This window comes from Calliopsis andreniformis, chromosome 5 (genome assembly GCF_051401765.1).
Source record: "Calliopsis andreniformis isolate RMS-2024a chromosome 5, iyCalAndr_principal, whole genome shotgun sequence".
Lineage (NCBI taxonomy): Eukaryota > Metazoa > Arthropoda > Insecta > Hymenoptera > Andrenidae > Calliopsis > Calliopsis andreniformis.
Window position 1 is genome coordinate 24,276,760 of NC_135066.1, and position 18,965 is coordinate 24,295,724.

The 18,965-nt window shown below is 33.1% G+C and overlaps 1 protein-coding gene and 1 pseudogene across 1 annotated transcript in view; one reads left to right on the plus strand and one right to left on the minus strand.

Moving 5' to 3' along the window:
- The window catches only part of Irsp53 (Insulin receptor substrate 53 kDa), a 370,121-nt gene that overhangs the window by 333,361 nt on the left and 17,795 nt on the right, over positions 1 to 18,965 (minus strand). The gene's annotated exons all lie outside the window — the stretch shown is intronic.
- Positions 2,570 to 5,059, plus strand: LOC143179680 (uncharacterized; annotated as a pseudogene).

Below are 18,965 nucleotides of genomic sequence, written 5' to 3' on the forward strand. Positions count from 1 at the left end.
AGCTAATAATTTTACTGCAGCCACAATTTTTTTTAAAACTTCCTGCCAATATCTTGCTTCAGCGTCAATTTGTTGAATTAACTGTGAATGAACGCGTCCGATTATTGCTAATCTTTTCTTTAATGTTAACATTGATGAAAAATGTTCTTTCAATAAGCGACTAAAATTTTTTCAGTCATTGTAACCGATTATAAATTTTGTATTAGAATTTATACAGAGTTTGCAAACAACAGTAATCGCATTTACTAGTCTCAGACTAAATTAACCATTCGCAATATTTTTTGATACCGTTAGAGCTTTGACACAATAAAACTGAATGTTAAAAATATTTCTGTAATAGGTCTTATTTCTATTCTTGCACTCGACCTTTCAGGACGTTACATCTCCGATATTACACGGTTTATTAATTAAATAATAATCTATCATTTTCCCCGACATCTTTAATGGCTATAAAGCAATATCTTTAGGATAATCTCAGGATTTATTTTCGTCACTGTTCTTACTAATACTGATTTTCGGTACATTCTATAATTTCAGGGTTTTTTTGTCAATTTTTTTTCATTTTTTGCATATTGTTTTGTTTCTTCTTCATCTCGTTCAGCAAATTCTTTCCGATGCATATTACCCGATGGATTTTGTTGTTTATTTTTTTCCTTCTCTGTATTCATATCTTCTATTTTATTATGGAGTGTAGTTAGAAATGTTTTCAAATAATCTTTTTGTCTGTGTGACATTTGTTCTCTTTCTTTTCGTCTTCTTCATTCTTTAGCTCCAGACACGTATATTCGCTTCATAACTAAGACATTGAAAGTTTCTTCTGAAGATACTTTTATTTATAAACATATACTATTAGAATACTAAGATTAAAAGTGTAACAACCAGTCGCGACCTCATTTGTGAGGAAGTCCGGTGTCGCAAGACATTTCCCCTTAGTAATTAATAAATAATAAGCGATAATCAAAATTCGAACAGTGGCAGTGGAAGAAAAACCCTAACCTCGAATCCTCAATCGAATCCTCAATCGAATCCTCAATCGAATCCTCGCGCCAGTGACACGCGGCGCGCGTGCGTACAGGATCGGTACGTCATCAGGGCGACATCCTATGGCATGCGATGGAACACACGCTGACGACAGGATGACGACCGAATGATGACAGTACAAACCAATCAACAAACAACGCTCTCTGTACGCCGGCGCAAACACCACCAGACGCATGCGCTGAAAACCCGGAACCAATAGAGGACGCATATCCTGCGACGACTCCTACACGCGCAAGCGCAACACGACGCTACCCCTACACCGAGGTCAGTCATTGGGCCCAAAAGAGGGAGGCAATTTCCCTGTATAAGTAGGGCAGCGCCAGCCCCAGCGGGGAGTCTTCTTCGAAATTACTAAGTGCTAAAATTTAATCAGTGTTAAAATAATAAGTGTTAAAAATCCTAGTCCTCCCCAAAACTCCGAACCTCACTAAAGCAGCTTTATCTAGCTCCTTGATCCTCTGAATTGAAGCAGTTTCGATTAGCTTCTCCATTACCGACTGAGACAGCTTCAACCAGCTCCTTAGTCTTTCCTTGACGCATTCTATCACCGCCATCTGCTCAAATTAAGATTAATTAGTATTTTATTTCTATTCAAATCTAGCGATAAGCATTCATTGCATAGTGATAAGAATCTACCACGCAATGGACTAAAGGTAGTACCATTATAAGAATAAATTTAAGAAACCTATTATTGTAGAACATTTAGTTAATAAATAGTTTCTTGTTATATTTCAAAAGAAATCATAGTCTATGAAACTCATTTCTTAACCGCACGCCACACGAATCCTACCCCCTAGTTCGCGGGTAAGCCGCTCTATCCGTGAACGTTTTATGTACGACTCACGATCCGTTACAAAAGAATCAACACATGTATATTTACAATTTTGTAATGAGTATTATATAATCGTACTGTATTAATATTTACTTACTGTTGCGATGGAAAACTAAACTTTTGTGAAACGAAAGTAAATCATTGTTGGCTTAATGCTGCAGATTACTCCACCAAAAGTTTTGCGTGCAAAATATTAAATTAAAGCACTGTAGCTAAACGCACTATTATACATATCAATGAAAATATAATGTAATATAATCCTTTTCTCGTATCATGCAAATATTAGGTTGTTCGGCATAGCGATAGGCACAATAGTCACATTTATCGCATAGGTATTACATTATTTATAATTTGCCAAATGTAGAAAGAGACAGTTAGTCACGGAAAAAGAGGGACCAAGAGTCGAGGTAGTTTGACGAAGATTAAAGATTGATTATTGGTGAGACAATACTAATGCACGAGCAAAAAGTTTTTACTTGTTCTTGTTTCTTCTTATTAAAATAATACCAAACACGACATAATTTGGGTTATATTTACTTATGTTATATATATAATTCTAGGAAACCATTCGTTTCACGTATAGCTTCCACATGTCATAATCAGATGTGAGATGATATACGTGGAAAACAATGTGTTTCTATGTATACACAATAAAATAGTGTTCATTCAGAAAAGTGTGTAGCCTTTACGGAAACAATGACATTACAAGAACGACTCGACACGTTGTTTCACAAGAGCACTTATTATTGTTAGCGTTTTGCCAAAAACTTTTTACTTGCTATGTACATATGGAGACCTTTAATTTTCCACAGAGAAAAACTGGGGGTCAGCAACGCTTTATTGCATGGCATACTCAAGGACCTAAAGGGCCAACTCGACGTCACAGTTAACTCAAAACTTTCTCTAGGCACTTCGAAAGCGTCGCCACAGATTCTTCAAAAACAGAAGTCTATGCCTTTTATTGAAGTTGTTTATAGTATTTATACGTATGAGAACGTGATAGAATAACTATATATATCCACAGTGGTTCTTATTGAGATTGTGGGAGGTTTCGGCGGTAATAAGAGTCATGTGACTCGGACGAGAAAACTACACCGGAAGGAACGTAGGAATAACAAAACACCGGCCGCAAGGCCCCTGCACGCAATGTTTGACCGCGCACTTTGAATCGCATTGTCCAATACTTTTCTTGATTCTTTAGACCTTATCATCCATTTTGACACAGTCAATAATTTCTGATTCTTATTACTATTTTCATTGAATGTGTAATTAATTTCGGATCACCATATAATGGTACAAAAAGTAGCTGTTTGAGATCGTACAATAGATTGTAGATTGACTCTATATGTTACTGACGGTATATACGCTCTTCTCGATATCGTACGGATACCCTTGATATGTTTGCTCTCTCACAGCTCTCCTGCTCACAGTAAAAGATAATAAGTTATGATTTTATAAGTAAATAAAATCCGAATCAGACAAATATGAGGAATATGTTAAAATAAAAAATATTTTGCCGTTGCAATAGCACTGTCTCCCACAGATGTTCGATCCCGGACCCTATTTACACTGTTCAATAATCGAACCTTTGTGTCACCACTGCTGCCGCATTAATCGCTTCACTGGTTTCATAGTTAATTATCTTAGATGCGGGGATGAAACTTTCACATTTATCGCATTGAGTTTTTTTACACTTATCGAGAGAATACTGTATTGACAATTACTGTTTCGTGTTCTCCTTCAAGACAAATCACGAATTAAACGTTCCTGCGTCACATTCGCGATGACGGAGGCCCTTTAAAATGTAACATTGTATTATCGTTCTAAAAGGCCCCATACATTATCTTATATCAGCAAGCCGTTTGTCCAAGTAGCTCGTCAAAGTAGTATATCGATGAATCTACACATTTTAATTCCCAAAATGTTTATATACCGCTCTGCCAAGCGGCTCGTTATAGTTTACAGGTCTGATCTCCCGTCAAATATTACAATAAAATTGGTAAAAATAACAAAATTGCAAAAATTGTATTAGATATAGTGTATCAACGCTCGCCAAAACCTTTAACATATTAGATGCATAATAATCCGAATTAGAGCGCCAAATAAGAATTGTCTCATAAGCTAATAACACTATTCTGTTAAGTTTAATAATATACGTCGTTATTATCATCTGGGGGTCTCTGTCCTTACGGGGTCCTAGATGGTCGTATATACTGCCTATGCGTTAATCCGCTACTGGTAAAGGTTCTGATCACACAAATGGATCAAAAAATGTATACAGGTCAAACCAGAGTGGATTTCAATTAGAAGTACATTCTAGACAAACCTTACAACTGGAAGTCGTAAAAGAAGTAGAATGTATCGTATAATCTATATTTTCAACGTCACATAGTTATACAATACAACCAATAGTAACTGCTGATGGAAGTTTGTTGTCGCCGCTCTTTATGGTCTTACAGGAAGTAAACGCACAATTTGGATCAGCAGTTCAGAAAACATTTTTTAAGCCGATCAACATGTACGTGACTGCATCAAAATCTGGGAAACTCACTTCAGGTAATAAAGTATTTTGAAATTATTTTAATTAAGATATCTTTTATTGATAATTAATATATACATAGTTATTGCGGATGTTATTTTAATATTGCAGCTCATTTCAAAGTCTGATTGGAAGAGGCATTTTTTCCTAAAACTGGAACAATTGTTTTGTTATTAGACTCTTGGAGTGGACACTGTGAACAAGACATATATGATGCAAAATCAGTCGGCAAAGAAATAATAATTAAGACAATTCCAAAAGGCATCACTGGATAAATCTAGCCTTTAGATGTTTACAGATTTAGGGTGTGGAAGGATTATGTTAGCCCGTTCTCTGACAATGTACTGTTACATGACTACGACATTAATCTTCATTTAAGAAACAATATTATTAAACTACAATCACTTGTACACAATCAGTTGTCTTCACCAAGATATAAAAATCTATTGCAGTGTGTTTGGTATAAAAGTGGATACATAGAAAACAAATTAGGAAATTTTGAGAATCCTGTAGATTTCGCTTTCGAACAGAATACGCAAATGAAGTGTGACAATACACTGATAATTAGATGTTCCTGGTGTAAAAAAGCAGTTTGTTTTAAACATTTTAATCATGAATATCACTTCTGTGACAAATATGAACCATGAGATTTCCAGTATACACTTAAAATGAATCATTTCGTGAATTGTATATGTACATCCTGCAAACAATTCAGAATAAAACATATAATAGAAAACTTATTAGTGTTTATTGTTTACAGTTATATAACTATGTTCTTGCAGATTATTTTCTCAATAAGCAAGATTGCATCTAACAATCGGTATCATTTGAAATTTAATTTTCAAGAAAAAATCTTTACTTGAGTTTGATCGGTTCTTAGTAAGACAAATTGAGTTCACTAATTAGGGGTGGTGAATCCCTTAGTAACAGTCGGAGGTAATAGAACCAGTAATTTGTTATCCTGTAATAATTTATTACCATATAATCCAAGATTTCTTAAAGATTTTAAGAATGTTCTTGCAGGTTTCAAGTCTTAAATGTGCATTTTAACGACTAGGGATAGTTTACCCTGTGATAAAGGTGACTGGCAATAAGGACATTACTCACCCACCCAGGTATGCCACAAATTAAATTTATATCAAGTCTGATAATATCTTTGACTAGAGCAGTTACCGTCTCTACACCAGCTTCTTGGTTACTACTGGTTGAGTCCATTCGTAGGTTCTTTGTCCCTTTTTTCTTCTTCTCTTTGCAAAGCTCGTTCATTGTTTATTTTAGTGTCAGAATCATCAGATGAATAGTTACCATTGCGTGAAGGCTTTGGAACGGTAGTACAAGACTCAGTACTTGATAAGGATCTTTTGAAATTTTTACTTTGCTTATTGCTGATAGTTTCAGCAATTTGGTAACTCCTATTCATTTCAATATCCTCTTCGTGTAACATGCCTTTTATTTAATGATTCGACGACTCCTACAAAAGTGGGATTTGTATGTTAGTATAAGTGTTTGGGCATTTTTTAGCTAGATGATCATCTTTTTTGCAGATAAAGCACTTCGAGTTGTCTGCTGGCATGTAAAACCAGTGAAATACGCCGTAATATTCTATTTGTATATTACCGGGCAAGTTGACCATGTCGCTTGGTTCTATGAAGATTTGACGATGAAAACTTAATATGTGTGCAAACTCTGGTTCACTCATACCAGCTCTGATAAATCTTAGTTTTGCCTTAGATATCAGCGGACGAATTTAGAGAAGGTGAAAGCCAATTTTGATATTTACGTTATTGTCCATGAGTTTTTCTACAAGTTGTTGGTTAGCGAGGTATATACGAATTCTGCTGTTGAAAATTTTTGAAGCAAATCTAATATTCACCGGGGAAACTAAAACTAAAGGAATTTTAACTATTGCCAGCAGGTATTCCTTAATAGAAACGCCATCCATTAGGTCCATGATGATCACCTGATCTTTAATAGAAAATACAATGTTTTACGTTACAGCTATATACATTAGAAGTTTATTTGATGCTATTACTTCTGTCAATGTTGATTTATTTGACTGAGGATTTCTGCAGTTAGAAGTACTTATGTTTATAAACTTGTTAGTCTCAAACTCAGATGAAGCCCCTTGATTAGCAGGGGGCACCTTTAATCGGAACATAATATTATATACATAGTATCTTGTGGAATAATATCCAGATTATACCATTCAACTTATTGCTGAGCTTACAAACACGTTCGATTGGCTCGACACGACTGACTCGCTTGATGGTCAGAACCGAACTCTAGAATAGAAAGCGCCAAATCCGAAAACAAAATATTAATTTTTGGAGTAGCCCAAGGCTCTATTCTAGGCCCGACATTACTCAACATTTACATCAACGACATCCTCAAACACGACGAAACAAGTATAGCCCTTTACGCAGATGACACAGCAGTGTACACATCATCATGAAGAATAAAACAAGCAGTTATACAGCATGTCGCAGGTTTTCCAGCCAAACGATGGCAGTATATTGTGTGGGCGAAAATAAGAAAAAAATGTCATATAAACATAGGTTAAAAAATGCTATATTAAAAAATCAGAAGAAAAATACGAAATAACAACAGTCTGATTGAAAATATTTATCTACGTTAGTTCCATTGTAATGTGTGACCCGTTTTTGAAAATACAGTATTGACATCTATGAAAAATTGAACGTAATACGTTGCGAATTTTTTCTTCGTTTCCTTGCATTTTTTGATAAATAAATTTTCATTTGTGAAACCATAAATAAAGTGAATTCCAACATATTCTCGATACGAAAATCTTCGCGGTATGTTACTACTACGATATCGTACAACTTACTAAGCGATATTAATACTATTACTATGCATGCTAAGACGATTTAAATTAGTAAACATAGTTTGCCTAAGTAAACATAGATAAGAAAAAGGTATAATTACCAAGAGAAACACCACTAACATTTCTACATTAAACGAAGATCAGTCCGTTATTATTTCATATTTTTCTTATAATTTTTTAATAAAATATTTTCGAGACTATGTTTATATGACATATTTTCTTTATTTATTGTTTATTTTTTTCTTTACCTTTTCTTTATTTTCTGGTCGAAAAAACCTGGGACACCCTGTATATTTTAATTCATTTTAACTTTTTATTTTATTTTGCATTATATTTACAATATGTCTTATATGGATAAAGTTACGTGTTTATTGATACATAACACGAAGTAGCGCCGTATCATTGCGTTACGTTACCAAGGGGCGCGAATCTTTCCATTACAACGACAAGCGATTTCCCCTCTCTAGTCACAATTCCCCACTACACCTTACCCCCACTCTGGAATGATGTAAATTCACATCACTGTCTGTACATACTATAGAGAAGAAAATCTTGAAAAATGATGTTAACACATTGCAGACGGGTGACGCACACTTGCGTCAAAACAATGTAATTGTGAAAGTCGGGCAACGAAATTTTGTGTTTTCAACATGTGTTTTGTTTCCACGCGCTATACACTTCTCTCATGCGCCAAATATATCAATGCAGAAGATAGGTTAAAAGGCTATAAATCTCTGGGAAAAGGCATTTCAATTATTTAAATACCCTGTCTGTAATGTGTTAAAAGTTACACTCGCATTAGGAGATTTTATCAACAGATGCACCAATTTTGATGAGAGTAGACTAAATCGAAAGATTGTATCAACATTATATGGCTATAATACCATTGAATTTTAGATTTCAGCTACGGATTCAATGATATACATAATTAAAGTTTTTCCTACCCAAAACTCCAAACAATGTACAAAGTACTACTGATTACGCCCTGCATATACCTGGCACTACCGTGGCACTACCGTGCCACTTGATTATAAATGTATTCGAGGGAAAGTACCCCTCGAACTTTGCGTAACTTTCTCCATATGAATTGTGCAACACCGATATTCATGAAAAAAGCTATTTTTCACTGGACGAAGAATTCTGTTAAAATCTAAAATCCAGGAACGGTTCGTAGGAATGCCTTTAACTTGAATCTATTATTCCGAACGAATCTAGGAGAAATCTAGACGAACGATCTCCATAAAACGAACAGAAAAAATAGTCCAGCTTGGAACGAAACATTCTAAAGGAATTTCGCTAAACTTTTCGCTTGTCCGGAAAAAGAATGATCGCATTAATAAATAGCAGTAGCAATTTGGGAGGCTGGAGGAAAATCGAGGACATACGGAGGAACGTCCAATAAATTTTCCAGCAAGGAAAAGCGATTTCCGTATCAGTGCGCACGGCGAGGTGATACTTTCTGCGAGAAACCCGATAAAACACATTCCGTGAGAAAGGCGTACAGACTCATGGAATTAAGGACAGATTCCTGGTCGCGTGCAGCTGTGTGTCTTCTCTTGCGTACGGTAAGTCAGAAAATTACATATTTGCAAACCCAATTTTCATACAAGTAGATTGTCGATATTTATGCATATTTATATGTCAATCTTCATAAACATAACTAACGAAATAGATCCCAAACTAAAGATTTATTTCACCTTTCAAATATTATAACGCATACTTTGTTTTCAATATTTTATGCATTTTTACGCATGATGTACATTCTATTCTTGTCCATTGAAATTTTCTACATATGTATAAAGATCCGATGTCTAGTAATAAATATTAATAGTAGGTATATGTAGGGTGTTTTCTTTAATTGGGAACGGTGAAAGATCTTGTGAACAACTGGTGTGACAAAAAAATGTTCTTAAAAAAATTGTTTGGTATAAAGGGGGACATTATACAATTTTTTAGTAGAAGGAATAGTGGGGAAGATTTCAAAATCAGATCATTTATTAAAAATGGAACTCTACATTGTTTTATTTATTACACGATGCCATTTGTTGAAACAAATTCAACGAAATCAATATATGTGGTAACTTCTCGCAGTACAGATCTAGAAATGCGTAAATCCTTTTGGAGTCAGATAAACACAAATCGCCCGTTGACACCCATTAATTTATTCACTGTGAACAAAGATCAAACTCCTTAACTCTACTTATACTAGCGTTACTACGTACTCTGAATGTTGAAAAGGAATTCTTAAAAAGAATAAAAAAAATGCATGATGGTGGACATCATTAAGAATCGTCGAAGTTCTGTTATTATTTTAATTATAAAAGATAAATCCTATGTTACTTTGTCCATTTATACTGTTTTGAATGACATTTCTAGTAAAAATTCGCGTTTATCTGATTTCGTAAGAATTTATGCGTTTTTAGACCTGTACTACAAAAAATGACCACATATGGTACCTTGTTGAATTCATTTCATCAAATGCCGTAGTGTAATAAGTAAAAAATGTAGGATTCCGTTTAAAAAAAATGATTTGGTTTTGAAATCATGGTGTGCTCCTTTATGCTATAAAATTTTATAAGTAGATTTTTTTATCATACTAGTTGTTCACGAAATATTTCACTGTTTCTAATTAAGGGAAACACCCTGTATATAAATACAAAACAAATTCATTAGGATGATCAGTAACTTTTTCACGAATTAAAAGAATAAGTTAAGCAAAAAACATGAAAGGTGTGCCCACGGAGAACTATCGGAATTTGTTCGTGAGGCCGCATTCAAATCGAGCCGACGACGATGGAATGCAGTCCTGCCTCTTTTGTCGTAACAGTTATAAAACGGTTCTGATATCCTGCAGGCAGCAAGTCACAAATGTATAAGGTGTTCACAGACATTCCTGCACCTGCAGTGGCCACTGTGTGGGCGTAAGGTATTCATAAAAGATATTCGATCAAGATGCTCGATCTGATCGAAGAACATTTCAAATTTGGATAACTGGACGGTTTTTGAATAACTGAGAGATTCTTATACGTGAAAAACCTGTTCGACTATTAAGAATATTACGACGAGAATGCAAAAGTGCTTGCGGAAGTCTAAATGATCGGAATGGAGTTTTTGTCTGTAAAGTATGTCGATAAATGATGAAATTTACGATTAATGTTTGTATCTTTTTTCAGATATAGTTAATTACATATACTGAAAATTAAACAGCTTGTCGGAGATAGAAAATTGCTACTGTCTGATTGAATTTTCGATTTTAAAAATAATATGAATCTCAACCTAGTATTTTCTCATTTTTGCAAAATTTCTGCCAAAATTCTTTGAAGATTGCAATACGCTTACCTAATTAACTTTTATAGAGACCTGAAGTAGTAAATCTATGTACGTATATGTATAGAGAATTAAAAATTGTATATCATAAATGAAGAAATATAATAAAGTCTTGTCAAATAAAATGTTTTTTAACACAGTGGAAATACTGTTAATTAACTTATAAAACCTGGGAATAGCCTAAAAAGTTAAATGTTTATACAAGGAGGTCCAATTTTTCGATCTATATTTTAAGATTATTATTTCCCACATTTAGGTAAATAGATTATAATACTACCTGATTATTATACCAATTTTTCACGTTCACATCAGTATATAAAAAGAGCAGAAAAATGAATAATTAACACGGGTTCCCATGATCCCGGTTGGTACGGAAATTTTTTGCTGGAATTGGGATGTTCAGGATTCACGACAATGTTTAGGGAATATTTTAGAGAATTTCGAAGAAAGTTTCAAGATTCTCGAAAATATTCGGGATTCTCGAAAATATCCGAGGTTTCCAAAAATTTCTGGGATTTCCGACATTTTTCAGATTTCTCAATATTTCCGAGGATTTCGAAAATTCGAAAGCCATTTCCATATTCATTTTGTTGAATACTTTCATGATTTTCAGAGAGGAGGGAAAGTCCGAAAATATAAAATCCAGACGAAATGAGAGAAATTTTTTTAATATCAAGTCATCTTCCTAATTATATGTACCGATCTTGATACTCGGAAATATTTGTATTAGTAATATTCTAGAAAGTGTTGCCAATTTCGAGAATTCTGAAAAATTTTAAGAATCCCGGTACATATTCTCGAATGGATAGACACAATCATGTCTCGAGCCGTATCAAGAAAATTTTTCATATCTCATTTCGAACATCGAGATGTCGGGAGTTTTTCATTTTCGCATGTCATTAATTCCGAACTTCTTAATTTTAACACGTTTTCAAGCATCAACTCACAAAGTTTACCTATTCATTTATCTAGTTTGCTTATACATGTAACGGAAGAAAATTATTATAAGATTATAAATTGTAAAAGTTAGAGGATAAAATAAAAGTAGCATATCAAAAAAATAGTGAATATAACATATATTATTTAAATTTTTAGGGAATTCCAAACATTTTCGGGATTCCGCACTCTCCTAATAATTAACCACTCTAATTTAGCCACCTAAGAAAAAATTGAATAGAGACAGAATTATACATACATATGTAGCTCTCTGAATTTTAGAGACAAATAACAAAACGAATTAGTGGCATTAGCAGTATAATATCTGTGACTGTAAGGCAAAGCAATCAATGTCATATCTTCAAAAAATTCAACTTAATTTATATTTGTAGAAAGAAGTTCAAAAATGGGGGTTCAAGGAGACACACATAGAATTAGTATAGAATTTGAAAACTTTAAATATCAATATCTCGAAAACACAAATATATGACTTAGGTCATTTTGCCTTATACCTGTAGATACAACACCTTGCAAATAAAAACTTAGAAACATTGACATTTTTAAATAGTTATCTATTGCTACATCTATGACGTCATTCTGATTAACTGTGTGTGAAAACGTAATGCTTTAATTAGGTTGAAGTTTCGTGCAATCAATCCTCATAGTTAAACTATTGATTAATTTTTGTTAATAGTGATTCATATTTTTGCGCTCTGTACACTTATGTCTTGTAAATTATAAAAAGTACTTACTAAATAGAACATGGATTAGATACATCCGTTATTATATTACTTAATTCAACTCTTTCACGTACTGATCATACCTGCATAAATGTACAATTCACTTTTTAGGTAATGATAGATACGCATTAATGTCTAATAATAAAGAAACAGTGACAATGTTCTGAAATGTAATTGCTTTAACTATTTGTTATTTCTTCTTCCGTTGTTGCTCTTATATTTTATGGAATTAATTATATTACTTCTAACCTGTACTTTACTTGACAAATATTTTTACGTATTTTACTTAAAATAACCCGACAAATAAAAAACCATCGTTTCAAATTTAAAAAGACGCGTATAACTACTACAAATACAGAATTCATTGTCTACAACTTGTGTTTTAATTATACTCCTTCTAAATTGTAATTTACTAAACTTATACCTAGTATACCTTTTACATATACCTTTGTATATGACGAATTCAAACGATTCTGTATCGATTGTCTCCCTCCCCCTTTCTCCCTAGCCCCCCCCCCCCCCCTTTTCTCTTCCAAGCCAAAAATTTTGTTTTCAAACAGAACAAATGCAAATAAATAATTCCAACATAGAATTAATAAACTAGGCATAGATAATTGGATCACTTCTAAAACAAAGTCGTTGATGAAAAATCATTAACGTATAAAAACGAAGTTTTCTGTCTGGAATAAATTTGAAAGTTCGGCAGTACAAGTACAAGATGGAAACAGTTCTCTACGGACAAAAGTTCGTGACATGTGGCACAAAAGAATGTTGTCCGCTACAATCAATGTCCTGTCTCTACAGTCTCTGGTCACGAACAAAGATCGATAACTTGGTTTCATTTAAAGGGTGTATTATCAGTCACTCTGTGAAGCAAAAAAGCACTGGGAATGTCCTTTCACTGAGGGGGAAACATCAGGAGGAGTGAAAGAGGAAAGCAAAATCGGCGGAAAACATTGCAAAAGAAAGCAAGGAAAAAAGTAAATGATAAGGTAAAGTCCACAGTTAAGCAATAAGTTACATGATTTTTGTCCAAAGTTCCCCGTTTATTCATTTATTGTGTCTGCTTCAATCTTAGAGAAAGAGAAAGCAAAGGAAAATGGGTTTTCGCAATGTCGCGTCGTCAAAGGTACATACAGTTGTATCTACATTTACATTTACGACATTCACTAGCTTTCTAATTCATTAAAAATGCAAGTTATTTTCGCAATTATACAATACTTAAGTTTAACTGGTCATTCGAAACTTGTGCCAAAGCTTTACTTTAAAATAAACTGTATACTTATTAAATGGACATGCGGTTTTGCCTTTGATACTGAACATTTTTTTATGTAAAAAAAAATAATAAAATAAGTATCTGATTGTCTAAAACGTGTTATTAATTCCAGAAAGTTTCCTTTCCAGTTTAATAACACACTGATTTGAGTTGACTTTTATATAAATTGTAAATTTTTCATTTGTAGTAAACTATATATCCCGAACAAAAAAGTAACAAATGTGATCAGAGCTATTTACAGCCAGTTATTTAACGCCAAGAATTTTACAGGAATTTAAACACTGTGTAATTTACATAAAATTGAGTAGGAATTAAATTAGGATTTTGCTCACTTTGAATTTGTGTAATAAATGCGACATGTCTAATTTAAAGTTTTTTACTTAATTTGCTTACATTTGAAAAAATGATTTTCATGTTCTAAAAATGAAGCCTAAAAGCGAATGGCAAATTTTATAATGGTTTCGATGATTCTATTTATAGACTAAAATCAGTAAACTGCTAATAAATCTAATCAAATTAAATAATCATATGCTAGAAAATATAGTTCGAACACCCATTATCCGAATTCTCGACAATCCGAATACTTTGTTGTCCGTATTGTCTGTTGTACCAACACATTTGATATGTAAACGTTTAAATTTCAAACAGTTTATACACGGCACAATTTATTTTAGAGATCAGTATGTAATAATTTAGTCTAGTACCGATTACAGCATAAGCATAATATCACCGCGACGAAAATACGTAGAGATAACTACAAAAGCAAAACACAATCTAATTAAAAAACTTGAGCTGATAAAAAAGCAACTACATTAGCGAAAAACTACGGTATTAACAAATCAGCAACTATGATCATTAAGAAAATGAAAGCATGATATCAAGAATCATCTACAACAGGCTTCTACTAATCGCAAAACTTTGAAAGACCCAAAAAACAAAACCTTAGACACTACATTCTTTAGAAAGTTTACAAAATGTACACAATACATAATTTAAATATCTGGACCTATTATATGTTAAAGGGCTCTTGATTTCAATACAAAACTGAATGGAAATATTAGAAAAGTTGCAACTTAATAACTAAGAAAGTTTGGCGCTCATAAATTAACTAAATCAGGCTTAAATTTATCATTTATGTTTGCTATTATTATATAGAAATAATAATTGTAATATTTTTTCCAAAATACATACATGAAAAGCAACATCAGGAAAGTATGTGTTCTATTATCCGAAAATTCCATTATTCGAATACCCTCCCCCAATTAGTTCGAATACTTAAAGTTCTACTGTACATAGTGTTATAACAACATTTATTTGATTATACGCATTACATGCTACATTTTCTAATAGCCCAGAATTTTGGTTATTATTTCCATTGTTACGTACATATGCAACTATAAAACTTATAAACAATTAGTTAACTATGATTTCTAATACTTATAGCTGAGTTTAAGTAATGGAAACTAGTATGGTTTCAATAACAAGCATCGTTTCATAATTTAGATTTTAACTGAAATTTCGCTTTTAATAGAATTCCAATTTTCATGAGTTTCAATTAGGAGTTTCGTTTATGATATTCCCATTCTGGTCTGAAATAATAACAATCGAAGTATCTAAAACATATGCGTGTATTTATAACATTTATCAATTTATCTAGTTTCATTTATTAGTTAAATGACTCATTATTTGTAAATTTGCAAATAATTTTTCACGCATGTGCTTAAATATACAGTATGTCCCACGAAATCCTGGACAGTCGAATATTTGCTAACCTATTAAAGATACGAAAAAAGTTTTTATATGAAATTGAATGGCAAGAGGGGGCTGATTTATTGGCCGTAACAATTTTTTTTTATCATTATTGTTTACAGAGATATGAAAGTTAAGTTTGGTTTTTTAAATGGGATTATATATATATTTTTTTGATCAATAGATAGTACGTTTCAAGACGAATTCAGCAAACATTAATGTATACACCTTCTTTCAAATAGTTTTTAAGATATTACGCGTAAAAGTTTACTGATTTTCGGTGGAAGATTTAGGCCTGCCGTTCCTACCACAGTCTCTTCGTATTAGTTTCAAGAGGCACGGTTTAACACATTCGACGCGCGACAGGGTAGATCTATCGAGTTGAGCCCGTTTCCCCGGAGAATTATTGACCCGGCGGTGCTGCCGCGCGCTAGCATACAGTCGGACAAACCTTTTTCGACCATTTTTTTACCCCCGCACGCAACGTGTTAACCCGTAGCATCTTAAGTGTGGTCGAGAGTCGAGACTCCCTACTGTGCTTCCTGGTCTCGCAGAGTTTCTTCCACCGAAAATCAGTAAACTTTTACGCGTAATATCTTAAAAACTATTTGAAAGAAGGTGTATACATTAATGTTTGCTGAATTCGTCTTGAAACGTACTATCTATTGATCAAAAAAATATATATATAATCCCATTTAAAAAACCAAACTTAACTTTCATATCTCTGTAAACAATAATGACAAAAAAAATTGTTACGGCCAATAAATCAGCCCCCTCTTGCCATTCAATTTCATATGAAAACTTTTTTCGTATCTTTAATAGGTTAGCAAATAATCGACTGTCCAGGATTTCGTGGGACATACTGTATATTATTAAGCAAACTTGTTTTTTTTAGGGTACATATTTTCAATAGAACATGCTAGAGTACATTAAATTCCTATAAAGTCGTTCAATATATGTACAGAGTGTTCCAATGTAAGCGAGAAAGAATGTAAGCGGTGAAAGGTTCGGGACTCGATAGTTTGTGATACTCGAATACCCGAAACCGAAGTCTGGTCAAGTACTGCTCAGGTCAGATCGGAAATTCGAAAATTTGTAACATTCGGGTATTCGAATCTTACGTTATCTATAACTGATTGGTGGAAATGTAATTTCAAGAGTTTCCCAATACATACTGGCAGTAATTAGCTAGAATCTAGAACATACCTTGCTATTCCTGCTACACAAGCATCCAGTAAACTCCTCTTTTCCGATGCTGGCAACGTTGAAACAGTCATGCGAACCAAACTAATACCCAAAAAATTGTACAATTGTTTCCTTCACAGAAATTTAAAATAAAATAATTTTCACACAATATATTATAAATTGTTTTATTTATTTGTGGATTTTCACAATCTGATTTTACGTACATAGAATACGTAAGCATTTACTGACATGAATAAGAATAAAATCTGATTGAAAAATCACTCGATCTACGACATAAAATTCGGGTATCCGAGTATCAAAAAGTTTGGAGTTCTGATCCGAACTCAAAAAATACCCGACTCAACCTGAATTCGAAATCTCGGAAATCAACCCACTCCTGGCCAATATTACAAGTTTTTTAAAAAGTTACGAAAATAACAAGAACTTGTACATATATTTTCTCCGTTTAGTATTTTAACTGAACAAGAATAACATTTGTAAAGAATTAAATATGTATAGAAAACAATCGTAACTCCTTCGATAGTTCTAGTGTTAAAAAAAGCAATGGCTATAATAATAACTGTTCTTTTGATTGTAGGTATTTGGAACTACCAGTGTATTTTACCAATTTTTAAACGCTTATAATTAACACAATAATGTTTTAAAAGTAGTTTTGTTATTCTTCATTTTATCTTATTTTAATGTCTGGAGTCACCTTTTAAATTTTTCCCAGCTGTAACCAAATAACCTTTACATATGCTACTGCGTGTAAATGAAAGCTTCAAGATCATAAAATTGTATTACAAATTGCACTATACACATTGAAACAAAATTTGTCCATTGAAAATAGGGAACATAAATCCACTTTTTCAAGCGTACAGTCCAAATAACGTATGCACATTATTCACAGCGCATAATACAATAATAACACCTCTCAAATTTCTGCATACAATCCGAAAATGAAATGCGTATGTATGCACGCCTCAATAACGCGTACTCTGAACTTTTCATCAATTTCTCGATTTGAATTCCGCGTAATGGAACAATGCGTCATACGATATATTTAATTCGTGAAAGGAAATGCCGAGAGTATTATTCCGTCTTACGTTCACTAAACATACAGCGTGTTTACCTAAATCAACGAGCTTAAATACTGTATCTTTTTATTTCGAAACAAAATTTACTCCATATCCAAATAATTTTTTAATTGTAAACCCCTTAGCGACAACCTCTTGTCACGACTTAATGTCACACAGATTCCCATTTTTTCTTACATCAGTTTCAAATACATGTAATATGCATCATACTAACGGCCCATTCAGGAAAGTTCGCCTATATAATTCTTTTTTGATTGTAGAATATTTATGAATCATTTAATTTAGATAACACAAGCTTTCGAATGGTGTAATTTTCATTTCCGTTTGCACAGTACTTTTCTAGACAAAAATGCTCCCGCGTTAAGGGGTTAATTACGTACCCATTAAAGTTATAATTATTTTGGTAATTATACAGGGAAGGAGTCACTTTACCAATTTTGGTGGGATTAAAATATGTTTTAAAGCTCAATATTTGAGACAACTTTTTTCCTCTACATATAACTACAGCACGGCTTCAGTTTCTGAGCGATGACCAAAAAACGAACGTAGAAAGCAAAAAAATGGTGCATAATTTTAAACATACTAGGCATGCAAAAACGAAATATAAAACATTCCATGAGCAACAGATATCACAATGACATAGGTTATAATAATAAAGGCTGATATTACTATTATTCTAACTTCGGTCGTTCAAGGAATGCTTTAATACCAAGTACATGCGGGGCGTAGGTGACACTACCATACATATACAATGTTTGGCGATTTGCATATGAAAAACTTTAATCGTGTAATTGGATATGTAGCTCAAATCTAAAATTCAGTGGTATTATCGCAATATAACATGGGTACGATCTTTAGATTAAGCCTAGTCTCATAAAAATCGATACATCTGTTGCTGAGATCTCTAAATGCGATTCTAGAAAGTGTAATTTTTAACATCATTTTTCGAGATTTTCTTCTCCATAGTATGCACGGATGTCCGGATGTCCGTTGCGTATAGGCGCAGGCGCAAACGTACATTATGCGAGGGGTGCCTGGCGTGGTAGATTACAAGTACTCGATGTTTGTATTTTAAAAATCAAAATTTCATCAATATTTAATTCACATTTCTTTAATATCGATCAATAATGTCAATAATTTTTGATACTGATGATATTATTTATTCTGCGCAAGTCTCTGTACAAAGTAAGAATCGCTTTCTTTTTTACTTGTGTGCAGGTTTAAAGAGAACAATGATATTAAACTTATTATGTATTACTTTCATGGAAACAATAATCACTTTTTCATGTGCAACCAGTCATATACTTTCAGTGTTTCAGCGTATGTATTACTTTCACACATACCTGCTTATCTAGATCATCGATTATCTCGTATGCTTAATCTAGAGACGCGATAGCGTTT